The sequence below is a fragment of the Electrophorus electricus genome, chromosome 16 (genome assembly GCF_041902795.1).
Source record: "Electrophorus electricus isolate QZ-2024a chromosome 16, ASM4190279v1, whole genome shotgun sequence".
NCBI lineage: Eukaryota > Metazoa > Chordata > Actinopteri > Gymnotiformes > Gymnotidae > Electrophorus > Electrophorus electricus.
Window position 1 is genome coordinate 3,443,240 of NC_137512.1, and position 18,364 is coordinate 3,461,603.

The 18,364-nt window shown below is 37.8% G+C and overlaps 1 long non-coding RNA gene across 1 annotated transcript; it reads right to left on the reverse strand.

Moving 5' to 3' along the window:
* Positions 1-13,891: 13,891 nt before the first annotated feature.
* LOC145651736 (uncharacterized) lies at positions 13,892-17,241 on the reverse strand. Its single transcript, XR_014117678.1, has 5 exons — positions 17,152-17,241; positions 16,704-17,048; positions 15,487-15,615; positions 15,292-15,335; positions 13,892-14,631 (listed from the first exon to the last, which is right to left on the reverse strand). It is a non-coding gene; the product is annotated as an uncharacterized LOC145651736 (long non-coding RNA).
* Positions 17,242-18,364: the final 1,123 nt, after the last annotated feature.

The window sequence follows — 18,364 nt, forward strand, 5'->3', positions numbered from 1 at the left end:
CAAAAAGGGCACTTTTCAGCTCCTCCCACTGTGCTCATCCATCCTGGCACTCTGGCCCCAGTGGGCACTTTTGGGTGGGGGGTACTGGCAGGCCCTGGCTAGAATCCAGCCCTCAAAGAGCACACATGGCAATCACAGCACAGCTCAGTGGGTGGAGCTGATAACTTTGGTATCTAGGATCTGACTTAACAGTATTGTTACATCCTGTGTGTTGTATCACAAATATATTATTCAAATAATTGTTTACAAAAATGGTTTAATGGTTGCTTAGAGAAATGTTTTAAACATTTTCTGAATCTGTAGAATCTTTCTTTTCAGTTTTGTCGATAGTAAGAATAAAGAACCTATGAGAGGTTAGATATAGAAGTTAGATTATAGGGGTTAGATACATGTCATGTGCCTCACTTTGATATGAAACATATGGATATCATGTTATAAGTAAAAACAGAAGAAATGCCCTGAGATGTCAGAGTGTTAAACATAATGTTAAACATAATTCAGAGGTTTATATCCTACAAAGGTCAGACTTCAGTGCTTTGCACTGAAGGTTACTAGTGTGTGCAAAGACTTTGCAAAACCTGTTTCTCTGCTTTTGTTTCTGTTTCTCTTTTTTCTCTTTGTAATTTGCATTCTGTGTTTGTCTGTGTGTATGTGTGTGTGTGTGGGCGTGTGTGTGTGTGTGTGTGTGTGTGTGTGTGTGTGTGTGTGTGTGTGTGTGTGTGTGTGTGTGTGTGTGTGTATGCACGTGCATTCATATTCAGTAATTTGGAAAATAACAAAAAATATTCTGAAATAATATTTACAAATACACAGGCCCTCAACCTTTAATCTAATCTAAAACTTGGACATGTTATTTTCATACTATAAATATAAGGGTCAGGGATTACATGTCCATATTCAATACAGCAAGAGCCTTTTTTAGGCTCTTAAGCTTTATACCCTAATTATTCAGTTTACATTGAATCACTTTTTGTCTATGCAAATTGTTTGGGTAGTTATAGATTATAAACTGCAATATATGTAAAGCACATAGCCAATAACAGGCTATTGATAACTGCTAGAGCAACTAAAGTAGGATGAAATAAAACAACCACAAATAAAATAAAATTTTGTAATATGAACCAGTATGATGAGAAAAGAAAATATATAGTATTAAATAGAATGTAAGAAAAATAGTTTATATCAACTTTAATATTTAATATCTCATGTCGTTCACCTGTTCTGTGTTAGGTGTAATCATCTTGAGTGTATATATGTCTCCTGTGTTGTAATGTGTGTTGTTGGTGTTTGAGTTGTCTATAGCACTTGAGGTTATCATATATGTTTCATGTTCATAAGAATAAATCTGTGTGTCATCATGCCTCGTCCCCGCATCCTGCTTATCCTCGAATTGTCACAGAAACACCAACCGCAGAAAGATGCCCGGGAAGGGAAAAAGGGAAGGGAAGAAGGGGAGTATGTGCACTTTCTCAGCCTGTGCAGGGAGGCACCCCGTGTTCTTGGGTAGCTCCTGACTCCCACAGTAGGAAAGTGTGGTCCTGGTGCAGAAGCGAGGGAATCCCACGGGGCTACGTTTGACAACCTAGACTGGTACAACGACTTCCAGTCTTCCGAGTTGGACGACGTGGACTTCTGCAACACCAAGGAGAGATCGTTACTCCTCCTGGCCTCGCTCTATGGTCCTGCAGCTGAGGAGGAATGCGCTGCGTCCTACGGAGACCAGCTGGATCAAGAGGACCGGTATTTGGAGGTGGAATCTGCTGCTTCCTATATGGACCTTTCGGAGGACTACGCAGGTTATGGAGAGAGAAGGGGGTGCAGTGTGTCACTTTGGAGTCGGACAGGGGGTCTGACCTCGAGGAGGACCTGGTGATGGAGGTGGAGGGGGTATCCAGAGAGGAACTGCCCTCTCTGGACAATGTCATGAGCCCTGAGTATGGTGAGCCCCCAGTACCAAAGGCTCTGCCTAAGGCTCTATCCAGGGCAAGGTGCTCTGGGGGGTATCTAAGGGGGAACCTCACCCTCTTAACGACGTCACAAGCTCTGAGGAGGACGAACACCCAGCACCTAAGGCTGTGCCCAGGATCAGGTGCTCTGGAGCAAGCAAGCTGCTCCAGGGGACTGCTGGAGCGCAGGCACCGACGCCTAAGCTGAGGGGAGGAAAGAGGACAGCGATACTGGGGACTGCCTCACAAATAGGCAACACAGCTGGGTAGCTCCCCCACTAGCATTCACCCCAGGTCAGGACAGCCGCCGCCAATCGAGCCGACGATGAACATTCCCACCCCAGGCTGGTTGGCATCCGCCCCAGCCGACAGCTGGGGTTCCCCCACTCTTTCTCGGACTGTATAATTTGTGTAATGTAGTGCCTGTGCCCATCACCGTGTCTGTCCCCATTATAGTTAATGTGCCTGTCACTTTGTTCCCCTCTGTGTCTGTGTCTGTCCCTGTTAGTGTGTGTGTTCCCGTAACTGTCGTCATGTTGGTCCTGGTGTTTCCCCCCGCGCTCGCTTTGGCCTCCTCTATCCTCGTCGTTTGGTATTGGTTTCGGGTCTGCATCCCGTTAGGCTGTCGCGCCGGGAGGGGCTCTGTTACATCACAGCCCTACCCCCTTCTCAAACGTCTTCGTGTGTGTGTTCTTCTGTGTTGCCACGCCCTTTCGTGTCGTTCACCTGTTCTGTGTTAGGTTTAATCATCTTGAGTGTATATGTTTCCTGTGTTGTAGTGCGTGTTGTTGGTGTTTGAGTTGTGTATAGCGTTGAAGGTTATCATATATGTTGCATGTTCATAACAATAAATCTGTGTTATCGTGCCTCGTCCCCACATCCTACTTATCCTCGAAATGTCAGAGTAGTATGAAGAGAAGATATAAAGATCAGAAAATTAACTATAATAACTAAGTAATCACAACACAATGCGTAGAGATCAAAACATTGTGGATATTCTTTATCAGACACCCAGTTTTGAGCACAGTAATTCTTTAAGACAAATGGCACTTTTTTGGAGAAGATGGAATGAACCAGTTGAAACAATATAACTTAAAGATTGGAAAGCAGATGAACAAAGAGTATAGAATTAGAGATTACAGAGTTACACAGTACCTCCTTTACAACACTGAATGTGCCAGTAAAGAGATAATGTATCCAGACTTCACTTAAGATTATAGGAAGGAAGAGAGCTAATAATCTAGATGATAGTCAGTAGGAGCTGAACGTTTCACTTCAGAGTACATGCTGTCTTCAGGCTGTCCTCTCTTCACCTACCCTCTTTTGGTTTTCCTCTCATTGAAATGAATGGCAGCATAATTCAGCTCTTCAGCATCATGTCGCTGTGGGAATGAACAACAATGTTTAGTGAACATTACTGTCATTCTGATCTTTATTTAGAATATGACTACTAGTCTGAAACACAGAGACAGTGAGTTGCCTTCTCCTCCTCCTCTACAGCAGTGCAGTGTTGCATGTCTCATACATCTCCACCACAATAGCCTCATGCATGTGTGTCAATGATGCCGTAATTTGACTACAGCTATAAACTATTTCAGCACAACAGATATGGAACAGAGGAAGCTGAACTGAGCAGAGCCAGAAACATTCTTAGTAAAAGATTTCATAGATTTAAATGTATAAATGGCAATAAATTGCTCTTTAAGATTTAGAGATCTTATCATTGTTGATTAGACTGTGATTAGACAAACATTACTACAGCTCAACCTCTGCTCTTGACATCGCCTGCTATGTCTATAAAAAAGCAATTTATCAAATGTACATAATATGAGATTCAGTAGATTTTATCAAGGTAGGGCTGCATCACTAACGTCTACTGCTGTCATATCTATTATTAACATGTTATTCGGCATGATAAATATTTTTATATTTAAGTATGAGTTTTAATGTCAGCTGATACAGCCCATATCCAAGATGAAGACCGTAAACCTGGAGAAAGACGTTTTACTAATAAAGGCATGAAAGCATGACTGCATTAGTTGTACCTGATTGTTCATTTTCTTCATCACACTACCTTCTGGAGGTTTCACTGTGGTTGGTGAAAATACAATATTAATTGTAATTGGATCAGGGAATATTACCTCTATGCTAAAATTATTGCTGATTTTTTAATCAATATTTTCAAATTTTCTTAAAGATAAAAAATGTATGCAGTCAGGAAATAGAACAGTTTGAACCTCCTGCCCTTTATGAACACTTACCATTGCTGTGTTCAGAGTTTTTCATCTTACAAATGATTATGGCTTGAGCAATGATAACAGCCACACACACTCCCAGCATTGCTCCAAGACAGATCTCTACAGGACCCACAGGCTTTACTGCAGAACAATCTTTATAAAATAATTGAAAATACAAATTGGAGTGAAAGGTGTGTGGTATGTGACCTTAATATCAGACCCTAATCACATACACTCTGAATTTGGATGCACTGATGTGTATAACCCTTGCTATTTGTAAACATAACAAAAATACTGAACACTCTTTATCTTTGTGTCCTTCACATGCTTATCTAGATTTTTGTGACTTGTGATGGTCATATAGGATTTTGAAAGCTGCTAATTATTTTATTCTGTGATAATCATTTAATTTAAAGCAAAATGACACAAAGTTACTTGCTTAAATGGCTGTTTTTGGGGGTATCCAACCCTCTTCTTCTATTATCAGTCTTTGTTTGGTTTAACTCTCGATGTCCTGGTCAATAAAACAGTGGCAGCTCTTAGTTCATTTTGGTTTCCCTCACATGCTGGAACAACAAGTGTACTACTGTAGAATTAGCAGGTCATGTTATAAAATGTTTTTCATATGTCGCTTTGCAGTCCACCGAATTTATTTATTCTGTATTTATAGTGCAGTATAAAGAAATATTTTTTTCTACATTCTACATCATAAAATAACTGTGGCTTTGACATTCAGATTACAAGTGTTTTGTGCTTTAGTTATAATCTAGATTTGAATATTAAGAAGTTTAAAAGAAATCATGTAATTACCAGTCACAGCAACAAATGTAACAGAGGAAAAGTGAACCTCTGATTTTTCTGCCACTCCACAGAAGTATGTTCCTTCATCTTCTTCAGTAAGATTTAGAATAGTCAGAGAGTTTGTGGTGTCATTACTCCACTTCATTATGAATCTGGAGTTGTTGAATGGGGATGAAATCATGGCCACCTTCATTTTTTGCGCTCTTCCTACTTGCTGAGGCTCCTTCTTCAGTCTTTGCTTGTACCAAATGCAAACTATGTCATCACTCTTATTGGATGGTGCTTTAAATGTGCAGTTAAGAGTGATACTTATTCCAGGTTCATTCAGGACTGCTTGATTAGTAATCTCTGTAGTTTGAACAAGACCTGTAAAATGAAACAGATTCAGATCAATAAGAAAAAAAAACTGAATCCAATGTATATTGCTTATTAATCCAACAACAAACTACAGTAACACATGTAATTATGAACATTAGTAAAGATTTGCAATCATACATGTCTTGTAGCTCAAAAATATAAGTATCCAGACTGGTACCATCATTTCAGAGTAATGATCCAACCTCAGAGGAGACAATGTGAAAAGAAGCAACTGACAAACTAAGCAAACTTCATGAACTTTCAGATCTTATGACTCAAAATCTCATTGGCTGGCAAAAGTCACATGGTCCTGTACTGTCCTGTTGTCTCACAAATTTCATTGGCCACCTGCAGTGCCTTATCTCTTTAAAACATGTTGGAACCCAAAAAACTAAATTGCTGTAATTACTATTATTATTATTATTATTATTATTATTATTATTATTATTAATAATAATAATAATAATAATAATAATAATAATAATTTCCCCTTTTTTATACAGCTTAGATTTTAGAGTGCAGATACTTTTGGCCATTGATTTTTAGCCAATTGAAAATTTGCTCAAAATTGGGCCCCTCGTTTTGTGCTACACCTGACAGATCATGATTAACGTTATAGCAGTGAGACACTCAAGATTTTATGGAACAGTATTGAAAAGGGTATAACAGCAGTCAGAGTAACTTAAAAAGGTTTTATTGTTTGTTGTGTCATATTTAATATTAGAATAAGAGATACAACAGCAAGAATTATATTCTGGAATATAGCTGTGGTAGTCTAGGTTAGGATTATAGCCTGTGAGAGTCTATGGAAGGTCTCTTTTGTTGGTCCTGTCTACATCGCTAAAATTCCTGAATGTGCTGAATCTGTTGCAGTTGGTCGGCCGGCTAGCAGGAGGGACACGCCCACTCCTGCTAGGGATCATGCCCCTTACCTGCCCCGCTCACAATTGCCGGAGTACTAATAGAACTCATCTGTTCATTAACCACAATCTGCTTATTTAAACCCACAGATCCCAAGAGACAGGGCTGCACATTAGAGGACCTAAGACAGCAGTCTCATTTGATAACTGTGCTCACTCATAGCGAACGACTGTTTGAGTTCTGTTTAAGTGTTGTTATCATCACTAGCTACCAATGGATAATAAAAAGCACTTTGCTGCAACCCTACCTCTCGCTTCTTCTGTGGCGCAAACATCACAGAATCACCTATGTTTCTGTCCACTGCAGAGTCACACACTCTCCTGGGAAGGTCACCAGTACACAACACTGTGTATCACTGAGAGTACACTGAAACAGTGTCTTGTGCAGCTGAACTACATTTACACTGTACATTATTATTGTAAGCATGGCGACAGTAGGCATGTGTAGTAAAGTACTAAACATTACTACCTTTAACTCTTAAAAGGGAGCTGGGTGCTTTAAGACTGCTCCCCCCAGACACCCAACCAGCATGCAGTGGTAGTCATGAATGTGCACTGAATCTAAATAGGAAGTGCAAGCATGGGAGAGAAATGGGTTGGACTTTTTGCAGCAGCAGCTGACAAATTGTGTTTACGCTCTTGAATATTAAAATTCACCTTGACATTTTCATCAGTAGATCCACATAACCACCTATGGATACACATTACTCATGTTTTACGTCTAGATGATGCTACATTTACACCAGATTACATTGTCTTCGACAGCTGTCTCATTGGAGATCTGCCCACAAAGTCCCAGAGTTCTATGTTGCTGATGAATCATGTGAATGATTGAAGGTAGAAAACATGAGTCTCCAACGTAAGGTTTTTTAAAACATTTTTTTAAAGTAACGAAAATAAAACTGAGCATAACAAGAAACATAATGACATACCTCCCAGGTGGTGTGTCTACTGATGCACAACACACACCACCTGAGGGAAGCTTGGACTAGAATAAATTACACAAGTGACAATTAACATAATGTATGCACAAGTCCACATACTGGACAACCGCTAAATGCCAGTAGCTATTAGTAGGGGAATGGCATGCGTGATATTTATGAGAAGTGACTTCCTAATTACAGTTTTGTAAAAACCATCTCTAGAAGAACTTCCTACCAGGTATTCACAGGACAAAGCTGAGATTGAATGGACCACCCAGTCTCAACATGGGCAGGACTGCTGCTGGTGGCCTCCGATGCACTGAGGAATCATCCATGTAGGCTGCTGCACCATCTGTGCTAGAAGCACAAGACCGTTCGGACTCACCCTGCAGACAAGCTGCTGCCTCCCTGTACCTGTGAGCCCCTGGTCCCACATAGCATTCGACTTTGTCACTGATCTCCAGGTTTCAGACAGTAATAGCACCATCCTTTCCAATCAATTTTCTAAAACAGTCTGTATCATCTTTCTTCCACCTCATCCTACAGCTCAACAGACAGCCAACCTATATTTCCAACATATCTTTCGTCAATTCAGATTACTGCAGGATAGAGTGAGGGGTACAATTTACATCGCATGTGTGGCAACGAGCTGCTGGACAAACTCAATTTCAAGGTGAGGCTAATGTCTGGCTACCATCCACAGGTGAAGTTGGTAATTTTGCTGAATATGTATTCAGAGGTCTTTGCATTATTGCCTTATTGAAGACAGCTCTCAGGTACTCGTTAGTGCAGAACCAAAAAGCGTGCAACATAAAACCAAAATCAGAGACGCACAATCTTCTGGAATTACAACAATTTTATTCCCTTTATGCCTAATATCCTTCACTTATTTAGTCTTCGGAATGTACAAAAATAAATCTCAGTGTAAATCAAACAGCAGGATCATGTTAGGGAGGTAAAAAAAAGGATAATTAAATGCATCACTTCTTCCCTAACTCTCTAAAATCAGTAGAAAAGGCAGAGGCCAAAAGAACATAATGGGAGAGCAAAGTAAGAACTCATAAGCCCCTACGTAAGCTACCTTTTACTGAGGGCATTGATTATAAACTCAAAGCCTTACAGTGTTGACTTCTAATCAAGATACCACAGCACACCATTACATGAGCAAACACATCAAGAGTTAATTGTCCCGTTGGCCAATCAGTTAAAACAAATTGTACAAAAATCAGTCCCACAATGTTCAATCCCACAATGATCAATTTAACTGGTGTCACTCCTGTGACCCAACTTTACAATGGCCATATCCCACCTCATCATTACTTGAACTTGAATTACTTGAAAACACGAAAGGGTAGTAAGCTGAGACATGAGGAAAATACAGAGGTGAATAAATACAAGAACTAAACCAACGGCAGAACCAGGACGATGACGGAGACAGCGACAATAACCCGAAACGTGATAAAACATACCAAAATAGCTGAAACATAACTGAAAGACAAAACCCACAGATTAAATCACCAAGACAGATTCTAAAAATAATTTTATTTATTTATTTTTAATTCCCTAATTAAAAAAATAACTGTGGCTTTGACTAAGATTATATTTGTTTTGTGATTCAGTTATAATCCAGTTTTAAATGTAAATAAGTTTTAAAGTAGTAGTTTAATTAGCTGTCAGAGTGGACATAGCAGATGTGAAGTTAACCTTTGTTCCATCTGTCACTCCACAGAAGTACAATGTTTCATCTTCAGTATCATTCAGAACAGTCAGAGAGATTCTGTCATCCTTCCACTTCATTATGAATCTGGAGTTGTTGAATGGAAATGAAAGTATACCATCTTTGTTTTTAAGCACTTGTCCTACTTGCTGAAGCTGCTGCGTCCATCTGAGCTTGAAGCAAAAGCAAACAGTGTTTTTCTTTAAATGTGCAATAATGAGTGATATTCTTCCCAGATTCCGTCTGGACTGCTCGTATAAAAGGCTTGGTACTTTGAACCGGACCTATAAAATGAAACCGAGCCAGAATGAATAAGAAAACAATGTGGAGAAAATTGAATCCAAAACAAATAATACATTCTGATTATTAATCTAATATCTGAAAGAACAGTAACAAATGTAATTATAAATGCTGTTTAAAAATTTGGAACCGTACATGTCTTGTAGAGAAAAAATATGAGTATCCAGACTGATATCATCATTGCAGTGTAACGGATAGACCTCAGAGGACACGGTTTGAAAATAAGCAACTGACAAAATAATTAATTTCATGATCTTTATGGTCTCATGACTCAAAATCTCATTGGTTAGAAAATGTCACAAGTCTTTTTTTCTGTCCTGTTGTCTGACAACCATGTTTGGCCACCTGCACTATCTAATCTCTTTAAACATGTTGAGCCCAACATCCATGTAAGTTAAAATAATAGAGCACCACTCGAAGAAAGGGGTCATATGACAATCTTGTTTACAGTATTCAAAATTACTCCAAATGTTTATTATACTACTGTCCTTTCAAACCAAACCTGATGGAACATGATTGGATAATGCTGTACCACAGTTGTGCGCAAGAAATTATGGGGCACTGTTGAAAAGTGTATGACAACAGAGTAACTTGAAAAGTTTTTAGTGTTTTTCTCATATTTAATTTTAGAAAAAGAGATAAAACAACAATAATTATATTCTGCAATTATGAACTGTAAAAGTCTGTTAGGATTATGAACTGTAGAGGTCAATGTAAGGATTATGAACATTTTTTGTAACGACCCCGTCTAGGCTGTGAGGCCGTAACAAGGAAATAGAAATGTAAACCGATAACAGAATGTAAGTTGTAAAAAGTGAACAGCAACAAAACAAGTGGAAGCATAAATGGACCCCTCCTTTTTGGTGTATTTCACAGTAGATATTAACTACATCTTACTGGTACAATGTCTACAGGAGTGATTCAGGCCACCACCAACAGGATCCAACAGCAAAGTACCAAACAGAACAATATTTACACACTCTACACTATCTATAAATATACTCAAATATACACAGTAGCTAAAGCAGGAGGGGAGAAGTGAAAGAACGAAGGCCAAACACTGCAATATTAGTGGCTAAACACTGCAATATTAGTGGCCAAACACTGCAATATTAGTGGCTAAACACTGCAATATTTCCAAATTGTTTTTATAGTATGGGAAGAACAGATCCAAAAATGGGAAATCTTTCAGAGAAGTGTGAAATAATTTGGATTTTGGATCATGCCCCTAGTCATGTGTATGGTATAAATGGTACCCCTGAGTACCAGTGCAACTGGTAAAATTACATATTCGAGAATTTCACCTAGTCATGGCCAAATTACCACTTATTGAGATGGTGTAGTGGTTCCTGATGTTTATTGGGTATGGGGACATAAATTATATTTGACCCTAGTAGCCAAATAGACAGGTTTATGTGCCAAAGTTATGCTAATAATGGCATTTTCTATGACTCCATTATGACTCCATAATTGCTGCAGGACTCGAATCAATTCTTTGATGGGTTAATATAAACAAAATGTTGATTGGATAAACTACATATAATATAGTCAACAGTGCTTTATTAATTATACTCATGATGCTTTAAAACAATTACAGGCTACTTCATTAATGACCTGGCAGAATCGGGTGGCATTGGGTATGTTATTAGCAGAAAAGGGAGGTGTTTGTGTAACATGCCATTTTGGTGTGATGACAAGAGGCTGACAATTCAGCAGATGGGCTCTGGGTTGAACATTCATGTAATGCTTCACTATCCTGTCTTGCAGTGCCAGCCATATGATGTCAGCTCCTGCTTCCTCCGGAGTGACTAGAATTCGGGGTACAAGTCCAAAGGTAGGCTGGACAGCCAATGACGGCTAAGATCCTGGCCAAAGTACAGGTGTCCTGGAACGCTCCCCTTGCCACTGGTCACATGGTACGGCCCACCGCGTGCAGTGGAAGTCACTTTGTATTGTTTGTAACCACGCCCCCATGATGGCACACACCTACACCTGGTTTAAAGTTGTGTGTATTTAAACCCCTGTTGGTGTGTGCGTCAGTATTGGTCACTGTTTGTTTGGTTAGTCACACGTGTACTTATGTTAACCGTTTATGTTTGTGTTGCCCTTGTTTGTGTTCATGCCAGTGTTATGTGTATTCATGTTAACCGTTTATGTTTGTGTGAGTGCCTTCGTCATATGCGTTACGTGTCAATAAACGTCTGTCAATGTCGAGAGTCTGGACGTCCTGCTCTGCGTCCTGCGGCGCTCTGGCCGTTATAACAGGACAACCTAAGGCAGGCGCCATCATGGGACTTTGTGTCACCACTTACCAAATTATGTCCTTAAATCTGTATATTTCATATGAAGAGTGTGGAGGCTACATGATGGCTTTATCTTGTTTTTTGTTTTGTTATTATTTCTTTATTCTGACTACATGATGGCTTTTTCTTTGTTTTATTCTTTTATTATTTGATTTTTCTTTGACACCTCATTCTATTTTCAGGTTTTTTCAGTTTTTTTCTTTTTTCATTTTACAGACATGAGGTTGTTTTTGTTTAAGGTACGGGCTGAATAAAATGTTTAGCATGACCATTCATGGTGATGCAGTAGATTTTGTTATAAATTAGAGTGATGGTAATACTGTCTTGTCTTGCTGTCAGTATATAAATTCATCTCCTACTTGATGGTGGTTTATGTTTTTATTTTATCTTATGTTGTTTTTGTTCCTACTTACCTTGCATCCTACTTACTTCCATTTTCTTTTACTCTGCTTTATACATTATGTCTAATCATCCATTGTAAGGAATCAGCAATCATCCAGTATATTTACTTTACTATATTTAGTTGTAATGGCATACGGCAAGAGAACCTTCCTGACTTCATAGATGGTTAGTAGTGTATTAAGCTTGCATACAGCAGTTCATATTAATATGTTAGATACTCATAGTATTAGTAATATTATATTTACATGAGATATGATGTTGTGAAAATTGTGTAAATATAGTAGAAATAACAACAAAATGTCTGATGATGATTAGATATGAGCTCTGCTGACAGAGATAGCCACCTTGCATACAAGGTATAGTTAAGACGGAATGAAAGGTTGGGGATAGTCAATTAACCTACACTATTATATATATATATATATATATATATATATATATACACACAGTATATAATCAAACTATTAAAACACTATCAATAAAAGCATTTCACTGATAGGTTGCAGACAAAAAGGCTGGTTATAATGGGTTCATGACAAAAGTTATGAAAGGAGAGAAATGAGATAATAAAATGATATTGTAAGCAGAAAAAAATGGATGGTCCAGAATAAACTGGTTTCATGCAGGAAAGGCCTCTGTAGACTTCAACATAAATCCTCAAAATTTGAGAGGCCTCTAGGGGCTCCACTCAAGGGGGGTGCCTTGGTTCAAGGACGGGACATCCCGGCCTAGTACCCGAAGAAACAATATGGCCATCACCGGAAGAACCAATATGGCCATCCACTGATATAAAGTAAGATCCCCATTTAAAAAAAATAGAAGTAGCTCAGATTGAACATAATGGTTCCTGTTATGGTGAGCTGTAAGGAGGCAGATGCATGTGTGGAGAAAAACGAGATTTATTTGGGGCAAATCCAGCCCAGGGTCATAGATCCAATACAGAGCATACTGGGACAAACAAAACACACAAAGGCAAACACTAGAAGCAGGTTATAACAAAGGCTAGGAAACACAAAGTACAAAATTAACATATAGGCAGATATAAGCTTTCAGACATTCCTTCAAACACAATGAACCTAACAATGAACACAGGGAACATGACAGGGTTTAAATACATGAACTTAACAAGGTAGAAACAATGGACAGGTGTAAGCAATCAAAGTAGGGATGGAGAAAATGAAACTATGGAATGGATCTGAAATACACAACACGGGGAAAACATGGGAGAAGGAAGCTGGGAGGGACTAATCGTGACAAGATCGATGTCTAAATGTATGTTATTTTACAATATTGCTACAATAGGGAATTTAGATAGCTATGGTCACATTTAGGCACAATGTCTGCTACTAGCTAGCCAGCTAAATGCTGCTTATGTACAAAATTCACGAAATTCACTAAAGTTTTTTTGTTTGAAAGTAAACTACCATAGTATAGATGAATGAATATGTTTTGGCCATAATGAATACTGTGCAGCTGAGACTTGTGGCTGAGAAATGTTTGGGTAGTTGTTGATTTACAGACTGTAATATATGTAAAGCACATATTTAGTAAGAGGATCTTGGTATTCTATAAAACAACTAAAGAAGAATGGAATAAAATAACCTTAAATAAAAAAATATTATGCAATATGATGTATGACAAGAAAATAAATCATGCAGTATTAATTATGTAATAAAACTGTTTATATCAAATTTAATATTGGTTATCTATAATACTACTACTACTACTACTAATAATAACAATAATAGTAATAATAATAATATCAGATGCTAAGCAACAAAAACAGGCACAATGCAAACATTTAGTATGAAGAGAAGATGTAAAGGTCAGAAAATCAACAGTCATAACTAAGTAAACACAACACAATTGGTAGAGATCAAAACATTGTGGATATTCTTTCTCAGTCATCCAGTTTTGAGCACAGTAACTGTGAGCAGCAAGGAGGCGGACACGTGAGGAGAAGAATGAGATTTATTAGGGGCAAATCCAAAATCAGAGTCGTAGTTATAGTCCAGGGGCATAGTACCAATACGGAGAGTCTGAGAATATATGATAAACAAAACAAATACACATATGCAAACAGGAGAAGCAGGCTATAACAAAGGCTAGGGAAAACTCAGGACAAAGAAACACAAAGGCTAGGTAGAATACATGGAGTACAAACCAACACAAGCATACAAACACATTCAATGAACGGCAAAAACACAGGGATCAAGACAGGGTTTCAATGCATGAACTAAACAAGGGACAGGTGTTGAAAATCAAATGAGGGGAGGAGAAAATGAAACTAAGGAACATAACTAAAAAACACAAGACAGGGAAAATACTGAACTGAACCTGGGAGGGACTGATCATGACAAGCACAGTGGTTCTCTAAGACAAATGTGGCACTTTATTGTTGAAGTTGGACTGAAGCAGCAGAAACACAACACATCTTAAATATCAGAAAGCAGATGAACAGGAAATAGAGATTTAGAGATTACAGAGTTACACAGCACCTCCTTTACAGCACTGAATGTGCCAGTAAAGAGATAATGTATCCAGACTTCATTTAGTATTATAGAAGGGAAGAGAGCTAATAATCTAGATGATAGTCAGTAAGAGCTGAACGTTTCACTTCAGAGTACACGTGGTCTTCATGCTGTCCTCTCTTCACCTGCCCTCTTTTGGTTTTCCTCTCATTGAAATGAATGGCAGCATAATTCAGCTCTTCAGCATCATGTTGCTGTGGGAATGAACAATAATGTTTAGTGAACATTACTATCATTCTGATCCTTATTTAGTATATGACTACTAGTCTGAAACACAGAGACAGTGAGTTGCCTTCTCCTCCTCCTCTACAGCAGTGCAGTGTTGCATATCTCATACATCTCCACCACAATAGCTTCATGCATGTGTCAATAATGCTGTAATTAGACTCCAGCTATAAACTATATCAGCACCACAGATATGAAACAGAGGAAGCTGAGCTGAGCAGAGCCAGAAACATTCTTAGTAAAAGACATATTTAAATGTATAAATGTATAAATGGCAGTAAATCGCTTTTTAAGACTCACAAGTCTCATCATTGTTTAGAATTTGACTAATATTACAACAACATGTCTTCTGCTGTGTACATCACCTGCTATGTCTGAAACAACACAATTAAAAACATGCACATAATGTGAGATACAATCTGATGTATCAGGATAAACCCCTAACACTCACATCTACTGTTGTCATCTATGATAGGCAAGTTGCTAAGAATCAAGAATCAAGCTAAGAATCAAGTATCAAGAATCAAGTTTTTATGTCAACTGATGCATGCCACATCCAAGATCAAGAACATAAACCTGGAGAATGAAGTGTAAATAATGGCATGAAAGCACAACTGCACAAGTTGTACCTGATTGGTGGTTTTCTCCATCACACGTCTTTATTGAGGTCTCACTGTGGTTGGTGAAAATACAGTATTAATTGTAATTGGATCGGAATATTACCTCCATGCCAAAATGTTTGCTGATTTTTTTAATCAATATTTTTAATTTTCAAAGCCATGAATTAGAATAGTTCCAACCTCCTGCTCTTTATGAACACTTACCATTGCCACTTTCAGAGCTTTTCATCTTACAAATGATTATGGCTTGAGCAATGATAACAGCCGCACACACTCCCAGCACTGCTCCAAGACAGATCACTACAGGACCCATGGGCTTTACTGTAGAACAATCTTTAAAAAATAATTGAATATACAAATTAAAGTGAAAAGTGTGTGGTATGCGAACAAGAGATCAGATGCTAATTAGACAGCTATAACCAGCACAGCTCCAAGGAAGATCACTACATAATTAAAACATTTCAAAAGGGTCAGCCTGAGCACCCTCTTATGCCACCATTATGTCAGACATTAACTACACAGCTCTGCTATGAATTAAAATGAAGAGGTAAAAGTATACATGAACAAAGATTAAGTTTAGTCTGCCAAAACAGACTGTTTCCCTGTATACACAAATGTGTGTGTGTGTGTGTGTGTGTGTGTGTGTGTGTGTGTATGTGTGTGTGTGTATGTGTGTGTGTGTGTGTATGTGCGTGTGTGTGTGTGGTGTGTGTGTGTGTGTTAGTAAGAGAGAAAAGTGGGAGAGGTGTGTGTGTGTAAAAGAGAGAGAGGTTTCTTCTTGTCTAACAATAAGGTTCAAGTCAGCTATTGCTTGAGGAATAAACTCTAATGCTGAATTATGATGCAGTGATGTGTATAAACCTTGATATCCTGGTAATTATAAAAATACTGTACACTCTTAGTTTATCTTGGTGTCTTTCACATGGTCAAGCTAGATTTATATAAGAAAGGCATTTCCTTTATAAAACACTTGTGGCTGTTATATAGAACCTTGAAGAGCAAGTTTCTATGATGATCACTTTATGCAAACCAAAGAGGCGCAAAGATATTTGCTTGACTGGGCTGTTTTTTGGCTTCCTGACCCTTTTCCACTACTGGTAGGCTCTATTGGGTTGAACTCTCCATGTGCTGTTCAATAAAATACACACAGTTTCTGCTTTGATTTCATCTTTATTTCATCCCTCTCATGTTTAAACAAGTGTTCTACTAACGAATTAGCAGGTTTTATTAAAAACATGGGTATCTTAGAGCACTTTGCAATCACACAGACTGTAAAAATCATTATATATATTTTTTTCAGAATAAAGACATTTAATTCAACTTCAGAAAATAACAATAGCTTTGACATTAAGATTAGAAGTGCTTTGTGTTTTAGTTATAGTCTAGTTTTATATTTTAAGACATTTACAGGAAATATTTACCTGTCACATTGATGAATGTAGCAGAGGAAAAGTGAATCATTCTTCCGTCTGTCACTGCACAGAAGTACGTTCCTTTATAATCTTCAGTAAGATTTAGAATAGTCAGAGAGTTTGTGGTATCATCCCAAATAATTTTGAATCTGGAGTTGCTGAATTGAGATGAAGGTATGGCCTGTTTATTTTTTAGCACTTCTCCTACTTGCTGAGGCTCCTGGTTCGGTCTTTGCTTGTACCACATGGAAGGATTGATATCATATTTTTCTTTAAATGTGCAGATAAGAGTGATATTTTCTCCAGGTTGAATCAGGACTGCTTGATTAGCAAGGTTTATAGTTTGCACAAGACCTATGAAATGAAACAGATTCAGATCAATAAGGAAAAAAAATGTTAACAAAATTGAATCCAATAACATGTAATTATGAACACTAATAAAGATTTGGAACTGTACATGTCTTGTAGCTCAAAAATATAAGTATCCAGACTGGTATCATCATTGCAGCGTAATGCTCTGACCTCAGAGGAGACGGTTTGAAACAAGCAACTGACAAACTAACTATACTTCATCAACTTTTGTGTTTCATGACCTAAAATCTCATTGGCTGGCAAAAGTCACATGGTCTCACAACCTTGTTTGGCCACTATCAGTGCCTGATCTATTTTAAAACATGTTTATACCAAACATGCATGTACATTATTTTATGTACTTATGTGACTTTGAATTTCAAACATGTTATAGACAGGCATTTGTAGTGTTAGAAGTCTTACTGATACAGCGTAGAGCACTTGCCCCAATGAGGTTTGAACTGCAGTCGCCAATGAAACAGTCAGTATTGTTATATAGTACAATTTACCACACATGATGGTAAAAAATGATATAAAAATCTTGCTTACAATCTTGTTTGCAAATTTGCTCAAAAAGGTTTATTTTTATTATTATTCTGTTATCTTTTTTCTACATCTTAGATTGTTAGTGTTAGAGTGAGCTTTTTTATAGACAATAGTAGAGTCACTCAGAAAGTGTGCCCTTGCTCCTGTGCTACTGCCCAATCTATCCATGCCTGATGAAGTGTGATTGGCTAATGCTGTAACACAGTGATGTTCACTATTTTATGGAACACTACTGAAAAGTGTATGACAACAGTCAGAGTAGTTTAAAAAGGTTTTATTGTGTATGTCGTCTCATGTTTAATTTTACAGTAAGGACAAAACAACAAGAATAATATTTTAGGATTATGAACTGTAGAAGTCTATGAGATGTAACTTTTGTTGGTGCTATTTAAAGTCCTAAAAATGATCTAAAAATTCAATCAGGTCTACATTAATAAGGGGGATGAGGAATTAAATATTACTAATTCAAAATAAACAAACGTATTGCTGCACTCAGTTAAAATATCATTGGCCACCAGAATTCCCAAGATCCTCTAGCGTCTTTTCTTTCATATAGTCTGTTTGGCCACCAGCAGTCATTTGGGCTCTGTGAACCTTTGTCCCTTGAGAAACCTTACCTTTTCTATAGTTTTGACAAATTGGTGTAATATGGTGTATATAATTTATAGAAAGTATTTTTTTTTTTAAATATTTACCTTATATTCTTTTGAAATGTAACTATGTTTTACTGTTATGGGTCTTAGGCGGTTTTGCAGAATTTTTTTGTTATCTGT